The sequence below is a fragment of the Gracilinanus agilis genome, chromosome 5 (assembly GCF_016433145.1).
Source record: "Gracilinanus agilis isolate LMUSP501 chromosome 5, AgileGrace, whole genome shotgun sequence".
Classification (NCBI taxonomy): Eukaryota; Metazoa; Chordata; class Mammalia; order Didelphimorphia; family Didelphidae; genus Gracilinanus; species Gracilinanus agilis.
Window position 1 is genome coordinate 271,104,306 of NC_058134.1, and position 12,900 is coordinate 271,117,205.

Here is a 12,900-nt window from a genome sequence, read left to right on the forward strand (position 1 = left end):
CATTTCTTTAACAGAAGAAAAATAGAAACTTTTTGCAAAATCATCATGACAAATTTTTCTCTGGCAAGGCCAGGTATAGAGAGAGATCAGTGCTGGAGGAACTATGAGAGTGTCAAGAGCCCAATAAACAACACCAACCACCAATCTGCTGCCACCAATGGACAAGTTAGCAATGCCCCACTAGCTCTGCTTCTAGCTTAGCTGCTAGTGGAGTAAACCCTGCAGAGAAGGGGCCTGATATATGCCCCTCTCCTACTCACCACCCCTATCCAGGAACTAGAGCCCCAAAGCCTTGGGAAGAGCAATGGCCACCTAGACCCCCAATCCTGCTTCCAGGCCTATCTACACAACTGGAGAGGGGAAATGAATGTGTGGTCACCCATATTCAGGGAAGGAACAAAGCTGATGAGCCACCGAAGTCCAAGGCTCAAGCTTACCTCGTTGGACTCCTGTACTCTAGCTTCCATGTGGAAGCAGCTGCCATACTAACAGGGTTGGGGAAGGGTGACTCCTCCCTGTACCCCTCATGGGAAATTAATTTGCCATAATTTGAAGAAATGAAGACTTCATCAAGCTGGAAGACTTCATCTCTCCTTTTGAATGAATGTAACACCCTGCACAACACTACTGTCAATTGGTTGGCTGTGATCTTTCATATTCAAAGAGGACCAAAATGGCATCACTATGTTGAGGTTGATGTACAGAGTGTCCAGCTGTGGCCAATCAGATCAATTGGAGCTCAAGAAGCTCTACCATAGGATAGGCACAAATGTGAACATTTGGGATGGAGATGCCTCTAAATTTGCATCTCTCGTGTTTTAAGCTACTACAATCTGCTTTGCTCATAGAGCACAATGCCTTCTTTGATGAGGGCACGCCATGTCCGTCAGGCTGTGCCAGTTTTTCATGTCTCCCAATTGATAACAAATTTCTTCAGAGAGTCCTTAAGAGCATCCTTGTATCACTTCTTCTGACATCTGGGTAAGTGCTTGCCTTATGTGAATTCTCCTTCTGTCTTTTAGGTAAGCATGTATTTGGCATTTGAATAACCATCGATGGTCAGTCCATCAGAGTTGCCACTTTTCAATAGTTTGAATACTTGGCAGTTCAACTTGAAAAAGGACCTCAGTGTCTGGTACCTTATTTTGCCAGAATCAAGGGATCACTTAAAATTTGCTGCCTCTTATCAGAGTGCTAAAATTTTTTGGCCACATGTGGTTGGCCCAAAAAGGACAGGAAATGCACTATTCCTCAAAGGCATCAGATCCGGGGTTTCCCCTAGACACCCCAAAAGACCCAGAGGCATCCCAGGTTAAGAAGTACATGAGTTATTCTTTTTTCCTTACAGTGCTGACCAAAGGATGGTAACTTTGAGCACCATAGGATAAGAAGGGAGTTTCTGAAAGAGACACTCCTTTTAGCTTCTTGATGAGCACATATATTCCTCCCAGTTCTATTGTGATAAGCATCAGGTTATCCAAGGCAGAAGAGTGGTAAGGGCTAGGCAATAGGGGTTAAGTGACTTGCTCAGGGTCACACAGCTAGGAAGTGCCTGAGACCAGATTTTAACCTAGGACCTCCTATCTCTAGGCCTTCCTCTCAATCCATTGAGCTACCCAGCTGTCCCCAGGAACCTGCCATTCTTGAAGAAAGCATCCTTCTTGGGCCCAGAGTTTTGATCTCTAGCTCTCTCATAACATCAATACATATTTGATTTCATAGAATAAAATCCATCTTGTAGGCTATTTTACAAGGTGTCTTCCATTTGTATATCAATATCATTTAAGATTCCTTGGAAGATTCAACAAATTATTCTTTTCAATGCGCTGATAATATACATCAAAGTATTAAACAAGGAGTTATGTATTTTCCCAAAGGCATTTATCATTAAGAGCGAGATCCAGTGCAGAATTTGGATGGAAGAGAGATAACTTACGGCTAGTAAGGATGCTCCTATTGGTGAATGACATTGTACTAATTTGCATCAGAACACTGCAGAGCCTTTGTGGAAGAGATCTGTAATCAGTCACTCAAAGGAGTTTGGCCTAAACATCCATACAGAAGTGACCAAGTGGATGAAGAATGTTAATTGCTCAAATTTCAGTATACCTTTGGAATGACACCCTATACATCTGGGACAGACATATAGATAGACAATGAGTAGCAACCAGAATTGAATAGAAGAAGTTGCATTGCCTTTAGGAAATAGCAAAAGATCTTTTATTGACTTTAGGCTTCCCATAAAAGCAAATGCCCATCTTTTTTTTTTTAAACTCTTGTACTTCAGTGTATTGTCTCATAGGTGGAAGAGTGGTAAGGGTGGGCAATGGGGGTCAAGTGACTTGCCCAGGGTCACACAGCTGGGAAGTGGCTGAGGCCGGGTTTGAACCTAGGACCTCCTGTCTCTAGGCCTGACTCTCACTCCACTGAGCTACCCAGCTGCCCCTAAATGCCCATCTTTTTTAATACCAATATTCTGCCCATGTTGCTATAGCAGTGATTCCCAAAGTGGGCACTATCACCCCCTGGTGAGTGCTGCAGACATCCAGGGAGGCGGTGATGGCCACAGGTGCATTTATCTTTCCTATTAATTGCTATTAAAATTTTTTAAAAATTAATTTCCAGGGGGCAGCTGGGTAGCTCAGTGGATTGAGAGTCAGGCCTAGAGATGGGAGGTCCTAGGTTCAAATCCGGCCTCAGACACTTCCCAGCTCTGTGACCTTGGGCAAGTCACTTGACCCCCATTGCCCACCCTTACCACTCTTCCACCTAGAAGCCAATACACAAAAGTTAAGGGTTTAAAAATGTAAAAAAAAAAAAAATGAATTTCCAGGGGACTAAGTAATATTTTTTCTGGAAAGGGGGAGATAGGCCAAAAAAGTTTGGGAACCACTGTGCTATAGGATCGTAAGATGTGTGATACTATTATCTCCAAAAAATTAAAAATGAGTATTGTATACAATGGATGATGGAAGGAAGCATGGGGTCTTTGCTCTATTTATGTTTTGATCTCTAACCAATGAGGAACTGAAGAATGCAAGTAAAAGGCATCTTCTAGGAATTTAATCATGGGAGCAGGAAACTTGATTGCTCTCAAACTCTGGACAGTAAGCTCTCTATGTCTGAGGGATGAAATGAGAGTCTGTCTGACACAGAAACAGGGGATTAAAGATAAAAGAAATCATTAGTATTGATAGTCAATGTCAAAAGACCCAGAGAGCAGCCAATGTTGTTAAAGAAAGGGGGAGCCTTCATGGACCACAGAATTCTATCATTCAACATTTCAATGCTGAAATGCCTCTGTGTTCTCAGAAATAAGGATGCTTCAAGTTATGCTTTCTTGCAATGACCCATGCGGTAGAGAATGAAATATTACTCTCCCCATTTTATAAACTAAGCCATTGGAAGTTTAAAAGACTTGCTTAGGCCACACAGCCAGGAAGTACCAGAAGCAGGACTCAAACCTTTATCTCAACTCAAAGTCCTGCACTTTCTCCAAGGCACTACGCTATTACTATACAGAATTCTTTGATTTTACAATATTTTAATATTTTCAAAGTACTTTTCCCAAAACAACTCTAGGAGCAAGGACAGAGAAATACAATTATCCTCATTTTATAGTAAGAGAAACTGAGGCTTGGAGAGGGGCAACAACTTCATTTCTGTTTCATTTTTTGCCTTTATGCCCTTAGCTCCTAGTCTAGTGCTTGGCACACAATAGGCGCTTTCAAAATGTCCGTTATTTGATTGGTCGGTTTGCCCTTGGTCACATAGCTAGTAGAAACAGGATTCAAATCTAGGTCTCAATTCTAAATTCAGCACTCCATTTACTATGCTAGGCTGCCTTTCATTTGGTAAACCTGACCATGATATTAAGCAAGTGTGACAGTTCCTTCTTACACTTGGTTAACCAGTTCTTATGCCTAATGATATATAACCAGAGTCACGTAGAATAGTCACCCAGCAGACTGTACTTTTCTTCCCAGTGAATCAGGTCTCTGTTACTAGTGAACTCTGTGTTCAAACAGATCTAATTTTGCAATATAAAAGAAATTCCAATGGTCTCAGTTAAAACAATTCAATCTTCCTTAATGAAAGATGCAGATTCAAAATCTCTATTCCCTTCTATCTCCTACTTTATTTGTCACCTTGCATTAGGCGCATAAATGAATAAAGGGGACTTATATGAAACCACTAACAAGGGAAACTTTTTCTTTAAAAAAAAAATTTGTTGTACAGTGAGCCATGTACTGCATAATAACGGAGCCAAGTGATCGCATCGAATTTATGCCCTCTTCTAAGCCAAATCAGCCCCTTCTGCATTGACAAAATAGCCCAGAGGGCAAAAAGCTATGCCAAGATCTGTTTAAGGAAAGCAAGGCATAAAACATACCACTGTGTCCAATCAAATCTCTATGTGTTTATATCATGAACAGCAAGTCAGATGGGGGGCGTTAGAGGCTCAAAAGGGTTCCAATAATAAAAAGGCATCACGTTTGCAATTCCAGGGGACCCATCGAATTTAACTTGATCAGTCAGCTTCACAGCACAACATTCTGCTGGCTAAGCAGAGAGAGAGGAGTGGGAAGAGCATATGTCTGATGAATGCAGATGATATCATGGCAGAAACCTCATGGGAATGAAGTCTTATATCCCATTAAGAGAATAACCTACAACAACCAAAGTCATCCAGAGGCAATTATTTCCAGGTTCGTTCCTCAAGGTCTAAATCTCTGTGTTCAAAGCTTCTTTGGGCAACAAGCTGGAATTGTTCATACATTCAGTTTCATCACAGAAGCATGATGCTGCTAAACATTGACAGAAATACATGCAGATGAAAAGAGGGAGAGATAGAAATACAAACAGAGAAAAGATGTTGGATTCGAAGAGCTGTTAATCCAAGAGTACTAACAAGTAACATGCAAGATGATGAGGGGGTGGTACTGTTAGTGTTTTGCCCTCCATGAAGGAGGAGAAAATAGAATAGGTCTAAAATTGGTAAGGAGTACCACATTGTCTGGACCCCAAGTCAATTCTGGAAAGATATATATTATGGTTCTATGCTGAAGTGCTTAAGGTTTGGAATGAATTAGAAACTCCTTATTGGTCCTCTTGATTTGTACTTTGGGACTATGAAGCAATAGCCTTATTTACCTTGCTACCCATTATAGGAATGAGGTGTAGCTACATAAAAGAGCCAGGAAGACTTTAATAGGAATGACTCCACCCTCGTGCTCAGTTTCTTTTCTTGTCTGTTAAGTATATCAAGTTTCTTAGAATGTCCTTCTTGTACTTCTATCAAGGAGGCAAGGAGACTTTTCTCTGTTCACTCCAGCAGCTATGGTGGCTATTCACACATGATTGTGAAAACAGGTGCTAGTATATAGGCAAGTCTAACATTGGACCTCAAATTGCTGGCTGTCTCTTCTGCTTGCAATTCTTTTCCTGATCAAAGGTGACCCAACTAATTCTGAAATGGACATTTTCTACCTTTGGTGATATCCCCCTGTGTTTAAGATGTCAGGAAACTCCTGGCTCCAGGTACTGGATGCCTAGTAGGAAGTGTTCTCAGAAACAACTTCTCAAAGGAGATGACCAGTTCTGAGACCTCCCAACTGTAGTTCTTAGGGGGTATTTATAGGGTGGGGGCCAACTGACGTTTGCCCCTGGCTCACGGCACCTGGGAACATTTCGAATCTCTCAACTGCCATCCCTGTCAGTCAAGGTGGCATCCATCTTATCCCAGATTAATGATTTTTAACACCATCCAGAATAGTTGGATCAATTCACAACTCCACCAGCAATACATTAATGTCCCAATTTTGCCACATCCCCTCCAACATTCATTACTCTCCCCTGCTGTCATTTTAGCCAATCTGCTAGGTGTGAGATGATACCTCAGAATTGTTTTGATTTGCATTTCTCCAATTATTAGATATTTAGAACATTTTCTCATGTGTTTATTGATAGTTTTGATTTCTTTATCTGAAAATTGCCTATTCATGTCCCTTGCCCACTTATTGACTGGGGGATGGCTTGATTTTTTGTACAATTGATTTAGCTCCTTATGTATTTGAGTAATTAGACCTTTGTCTGAGTTTTTTGTTAAAAAGATTTTTTCCCAACTTGTTGCTTCCCTTCTAATTTTGGTAGCATTTGGTTTTGTCTGTACAAAAACTTTTTGGTTTAATGTAGTCAAAATTATTTATTTTACATTTTGTAATTTTTTCTAACTCTTGCTTGGTTTTAAAATCTTTTCTTTCCCAGAGATCTGACAAGTATACTATTTTGTGCTCACCTAATTTACTTATTAAGACTCTTTTGATTACTCTTTCATGTTTACTTTTCTAAGCTTCTCTTGAGACTTGTGTTTGAATGTCATATTTTCTATTTAGCACTAGTATTTTCATCAGGAATGCTTGAAAGACCTCTATTTCATTAAATACCCATTTGTTTGCCTCGAAGAATTGCAGTCAGTTTTGCTGGGTAAATGATTCTCAGTTGTAATCCTAATTTCTTTGCCTTTTGAAATATCATGTTTTAAGCCCTCCACTCATTTAATGTGGAAACAACTAAATCTTGGAAAATTCTGACTATGGTTCCATAATCTTTGAATTGTTACTTTCGGGCTGCTTCATATAATATTCTTGAGTGTTTCATTTTGGGATCTCTTTTAAGAGGTGATTGGTAGATTCTTTCAATTTCTATTTTACCTTCTGGATGTAAGATATCAGGGCTGTTTTCCCTGAAAATTTATTGAAATATGATGTATAGATTCTTTCTTTGATCATGTCTTTCAGGTAATCTGGTGATTATTAAGTTTTCTCTTTTTATTTTTTAATGTAGGTTGATTTTTGATGAGAGAGCTCACATTTTCTTCTATTTTTCATCCTTTTGATTTTGCCTTATTGTTTTTTTAATATTTCATGGAGTCATTACCTTCCACTTGCCTAATTCTATTTTAGGAAATTTCTTTCTTCAGTGCGATGTTGCACTTCTTTTTCAATTTGGTCAATTCTGTTAAGTTCTTTTTTCTTCAGTGAACTTGTGTACTTCCTTTTATATTTGACCTATGCTGATTTTTAACGAGTTCTTTTCTTCAGTGAGTTTTTGTGCCTCTCTTATCATTAGACCAATTCAATCATTCAGAAATGTTTTTTTTAGGTTTTTTTGTGCCTCTTTTACCAAGCTGATAATTCTTTTTTCATTTTTTCTTATTTATTTATTTTTATTAATAGACTTTATGTCCAAGTATCTTAGCCTCTCTTCTACCTACATCAGAGGAGGCAATATCTGACAATTCTCTTTTCATAATTTTCTTACAACATTTATTTTTTTCCTCAATTTTTTCTCCACCACCCTTATCTCTTTAACTCTTCTCATTAGACTTGGGTCCAAGTAGCATTTTTATTTGAGGCTTTGTTTCTATCTATTTTTACAATGTTATCTTTTTCTAAGTTTACATCTTGGTCTTCCACTGAGGTAACTATTTAAGGAGAAATTCTTCTTTGTTGTTTGAGCTTTTTTGTAAAACTTGGGTTCTGCTCCCCTGAAGGTGGGACACTCTCCCAAACTTTAGGATTTTTCCACCCTATTGTTTTTACAGCTAATTCTAAAGTTCAGTTTTGGGTGTTTCCAAGGTGTTATGATCTTGGGAGAGGTGTGATCACTGCTCTCCTGGTCTGCAATCTGGTTTTTACCCAGGAAGAGGTCCTGGTTCCCTGCAGCTATAATAATGAGCACTCTATTTGCCTTCAAACTTCAACTAGGGACCCTTTTCCCCTGTGATGAACCACTTACCCCCACCCCCCAACCCCAGTGCTCTTCTCTACCCTGGACCTGAAACCAAGAACTGAACTATATATGGATAATAGAGTCACTAGTCAGTGTTAGCTGTATCCACTACCAACAAATATTTCCCTGCAATCTCTTTCTGACCAGTTGTTTGACCCCTTTACTTTTTCTGGGCTAAGAGCTCCCAAAGCTACTGCTGCTAGAGTGGCCTCTATTGCTATTACCATGTGTGGGTTCCAGACAAGCCTCCATCAAAGTGCCACAAACTTTTCCTTCTGACCTCCTAAGATTTCTTAGTCTGGAAAAATGTTTTGCTGTGGCATTTTGTTAGCTCTAATGCTGCAAAATTTTATTTGAGGCATTATTTTAAAGTTTGGAGGGAAACATCAAGAGTTATCTCTAATCTGCCATCTTCAGGGGCTGAGTATTATATACATATTAAATTTAAAATATCAGTACCAATATTGCTCTGCTTGTTGACTTCCTTCTCTGAACTTTTGGCTCTCTTCTGTGTATTTTATAAATGATTTTATTCTCTCTTTTCTTCTTTATTTTGGCATCATTATTACTATCTGCCTTGTTTTGCTTGACAACTCATTCCCTTTATACACACGCATGTGCAAAAAAAATTAATTCCTCCCATGTGACAAATAAGTATGGTCAAGCAAAAGGAATTCATATTTTATTGGAATTTGAAAATGTATTCCTCATTCTGTCCCTCTAATTCATTACTTGTCTGTCAAAAAATGTAAAGAATGATTCATTATTCACTTTCTGTGGTCTTAATGGGTCTTTATACTGTTCGGGTTCCTCAAGGCTTTCAAAATTCTTTTCCTTTGAAATACTGAAATCATTGTCTTCTCTTCTCCCACCTCAATCAGTCTTCTTTCATCTAATCCAGACCCAAATTACTAGTTCTTAATACTGTCATTTTTCTTGGTATTTCAATCACCAATGCTACTCTGTGATTTTTTAAAATTCTTTTTTTATTACCTACTTAATAAACTTCAATGTGCACATTCAAGTGTGTACATAAAAATGAAAAAGGGGATTGTTTATGAAACTGTAAACCTCTGATGGCAGCTAGGTGGTACAATGGATAGAATGCTAGATCTGGAGTCTGGAAGATTCATCTTCCTGGGTTCAATTCTTCTCTCAGATACTTACTAGTTGTGTGAGCCCTAGGCAAGTCATTTAATCCTGTTTGTCTCAGACTTTATCTAAAAAATGAACTGAAGAAGGTAATGACAAACCGTTCCAGCATCTTTGCAAAGAAAACTCTAAATGGACAATAATGCATTGTTGGTGGAATTGTGAACTGATCCAATAATTCTGGGGAACAATTTGGAACTATGCCCAAAGGGCTATAAAGCTGCATACCCTTTGAACTAGCAATATCATACTAGCTCTGTATTTCAAAGAGATTACAAAAAAAGGGAAAAGGACCTACGTGTACAAAAATATTCATAACAATTCTTTTTGTGATGGCAAAGAACTGGAAATTCAGGGATGTCCATCAATTGGGAAATGGCTAAACAAAATGCAGTATATGTTGGTGATGGAATACTATTGTGTTATGAGAAATGATGAGTAGGTGGCTTCCAGAAAGACCTAGAAAATCTTACATGAACTGGTACAAAGTAACAAAGAACTGGTAAAATGAACAGAATCAGGAGAACACTGCACATAGTAACAGCAATATTGTATGATGATCAACTTAGAATGACAGCCATTATCAGCAACACAAAGCCAAGACAATTTTGAAGGATGTATAGTAAAAAATGCTATCCACCTCCAGAGAAAGAACTGATGGAGATAGAATGCAGATTGAAGCATACTATTTTTTACTTTATTTTGGAGTAAGGGTGGAATTTGTGTTTTCTTTCACAATACGACTAATACTGAAATATGTTTTGCTTGATTGCACATATACAAAATATATCAAGTTGCTTGCCTTCTCAACGAGGGTGGAGAAGAGAGAGAGGGAGAGAATACAGAACTCAAAATGCTAAAAAATTATTAAAAAATTTTTTTACCTTTAATTGGAAAAAAGTAAAATATGAATAAAAAGAAGAAACCCCAAAATGGGGTCACCGAAACTGATCAAACAGCAATAGAGGTTTGTTGTTTTTCCAGTTTGTCACATATTCCTTGGGGTTTTTTTTTTTGCATAATTCATATTTAAAATGGTAGATCCCACATTGCTCTCCTTATCTGTGTCCCCTTGTGAACTTCTTCTGCTCTTTTCATTTTAAAAAAATTATTTGTTTTTTTCTTCCCTTTTAAAAGAAATGGGCATGTCCTGGCTCTTCTTTCTCCATGGTTCTGAAGGGTTGGTGTGTCTCTTTTCTCCATCACTATCAACTTGAGCCCCCCACTAGCTATGTTCCCTGATTGTTAGGAGAAAGTAACTAGTGTCTCAACTCCATTTAACTACTTGACTTTAGCTTTTTACAAAGGGATATTTACTTTAAAGATATAGCAGGAAAAAATGTATTAACATCTCAAGGGACATACTCTCCCCCACACCAATCCAGAATTTTGGAGGGTAGGCTTACAACCTAGTTCAGTTTCTCAGAGCATTGGCTTTCCCAAATTCATATCCAAAGGAGGAATTTCTGCCAAATGAGTCTTCATCTTAACATGCATGAGTCTAGAAGGTTGCTTTTTCCTCCTTAGGGCATCCATGCTGGGCAGGTTGCAAAACCTAACCTAGAATTTAGGATTCTCAAGCCACCTTCAGGCTCCTTCAACTCACAAGGTCTTGAAGGCTCATTCCCTTCACCTAAAATGGTTTGAGAGAGGAGGATGCTCTAAACCTTCTCCCCTTATATCCTCATCTCTTATTGGATACCTTGAATGAAAGTGTCACTGAAATTCCCCAAGAAACTGAAGCAAAAGAGGCTGTTGCTGATGCTGGCAGGTCACTGTGAATTCATTCAAGGTCCATTAAAGAGCTTTCCATGGCCACTTGGTTAGCTGATCAGAACCAATTACAGAATTTCCTCATTCTATAATCTCCCAGAGATACTTCCCTTACACGTTATCATGATTCTCCCCAAAACAAGCTCCCTCACCTCCTCCACATGGAGAAGTTGTACCAACCAAGCAAATTGCTAGGTCTGTGCATGTGCCAGGCCCCCATTAAACTAAAATGAGTCCCCTACCATTCCTTAAATCCACCCCACCCCACAAAGAAAATCTCTGTCTGAAAGCAAAGAAATATACACTTGTAAAACAAATTCACATATTACCTGTCTGAAAATGCGTAATAATAGTGGCTAACATGTATATAGAACCTACTATGTGGGAGGCATTAGTCTACATTCTTTTCAAATACAATCTCATTTGATTCTCAGAACAACCCTGGAAGGGAGCTGCTATTTATTATTACCATCCCCATATTATTTTTCCAAGTGGCAGAGGAGGAAACTAAGGCAAACAGAGGCTAAGTGACTCGACTAAGGTCATGCATCTAGTACGTACCCACGGCTACATTTGAACTCAGATGTTCCTGATTCCAGACCCATCATGCCATCCACTGCACTGTCCTAGCTAGCTCTATAGGTTTCATTCTGCGCTGCCAGGTCCTCATCCCTGTGCCAAGGGAAGGATGGCCTTCATCAGTCTTCTAGAATAGCAATTGGCCATTGCTCAGTGCCTAATAAGAGCCTCTTTTCTGTCTCCTGCTCCTGCTCCAACAGGTCCCTATTACCAGTTCTCACTCTGGCTTCCACATTGCCTGGTGTGCATCTGCTCAAAGCACTGACTGGCTTTGGCAGCATTTCCCATGCCAGTGGCTGCTCAGAGCACTCTGCATGTTGAAGCTGTTTCCTGGAGTTCCTTCTGGGTTCTGCCTTCTCCGTAGCATAGTACCCAGAGGCTTCTGGCCATCTTCTTGGGCAGCCCTGAGCTGGATGGAGAAGTTCATTGGTGTTTCTTTAGGTCTTCTTCATCTCATCCCTTTTTGAGAGAGTTACTAAAATGCCCCTGGGAGAGGTTTTTTTTCTCTCTCTGACTTATCAAGTCAACTTTATTTAAAGTGCTTTTCTGGAAGGATCCTTTGGAAGAGACGCTGGACATAAACTAAACCCAAGCTTTAAAATTTTTCCCCTCAGCTCTTAGGTGAGGGTGCAACAAAGCAAAGGATGCAAGAAGGTTCCCCTCTCTTTGGAATCAAGTTCCCCCAGTGCCTAAATCAAGACAGCGTGAGTCTAAGGCTGGTAACCCTTAGTGGTAAAGTCCATTTCTGGGGGTCATGGACTTTGAAGGGGTTTTTTTTTAATTGATAAGAAAGAGACTGAGGAAATATCGTGTGCATTTATTATCAGATCATTCCAGATTATATGCTATCAGAAGCAAGCAAGAAAGAGGAAATAATTAAAAAGAAGCCTAACAAAATGACTGCTGGGGGGGGGGGGTAGAGTTGAGGGTACAGCAGAATTGAAAGAGTAAAGATAAAAGCAAAATTAGTGAATTGTTCCGGCAGTCTCATATGGATGGTGGGAAGAAATCTCATTACATTTCTAACATTTAATTATATGATAAATCACGGCATAAAATTATCTAGAAGTTTAACAATTTGTTTCATTCCATCTTAGGTTTAGTCTTCAAAAGTATTATTGGATGCTTATTAGACAGATAACTGAATTGTTTTGCGAAAAATCAGATTTGTATTATGTGGACTAGAGAGACAGAAAAAGGATAGAGACAATGTCACTATGGTCTGAAGGAGGAGGAATTTGATAAAAGAAGACACTTTGTGTCCTGTCCGAATAGGATCACTGAGTGAGACTGACACAGAAGAACAATTCAATGTCATTTGAGGAAATGTAAAATTTTCCAAAAAGAATAAATAGAATAATTTTTTTTTGGCCTTGACTATCATTTCATCAGTGTATGGAACTCCCCTGGTAGACTAGAAATAACAATAACAATAACATCGACTAGCATTTATAGGGTACTTTCCAAAAGAAGTGATTAAAAAATTATCACAATTTTAGAGATAAAAAAAATTGAGGCTGCTCAAGGGATTTATCCAAGGTCACACAGACAAGTATCTAAAGTAGGATACATACTCAGGTCCTTCTTGACTTTTTATCTTCA

The 12,900-nt window shown here is 38.9% G+C and overlaps 1 protein-coding gene across 1 annotated transcript in view; it reads right to left on the bottom strand.

The window, feature by feature from the left end:
- Positions 1 to 12,900, bottom strand: part of IRAK3 (interleukin 1 receptor associated kinase 3) — an 88,544-nt gene that overhangs the window by 58,415 nt on the left and 17,229 nt on the right. The window lies entirely within an intron of this gene.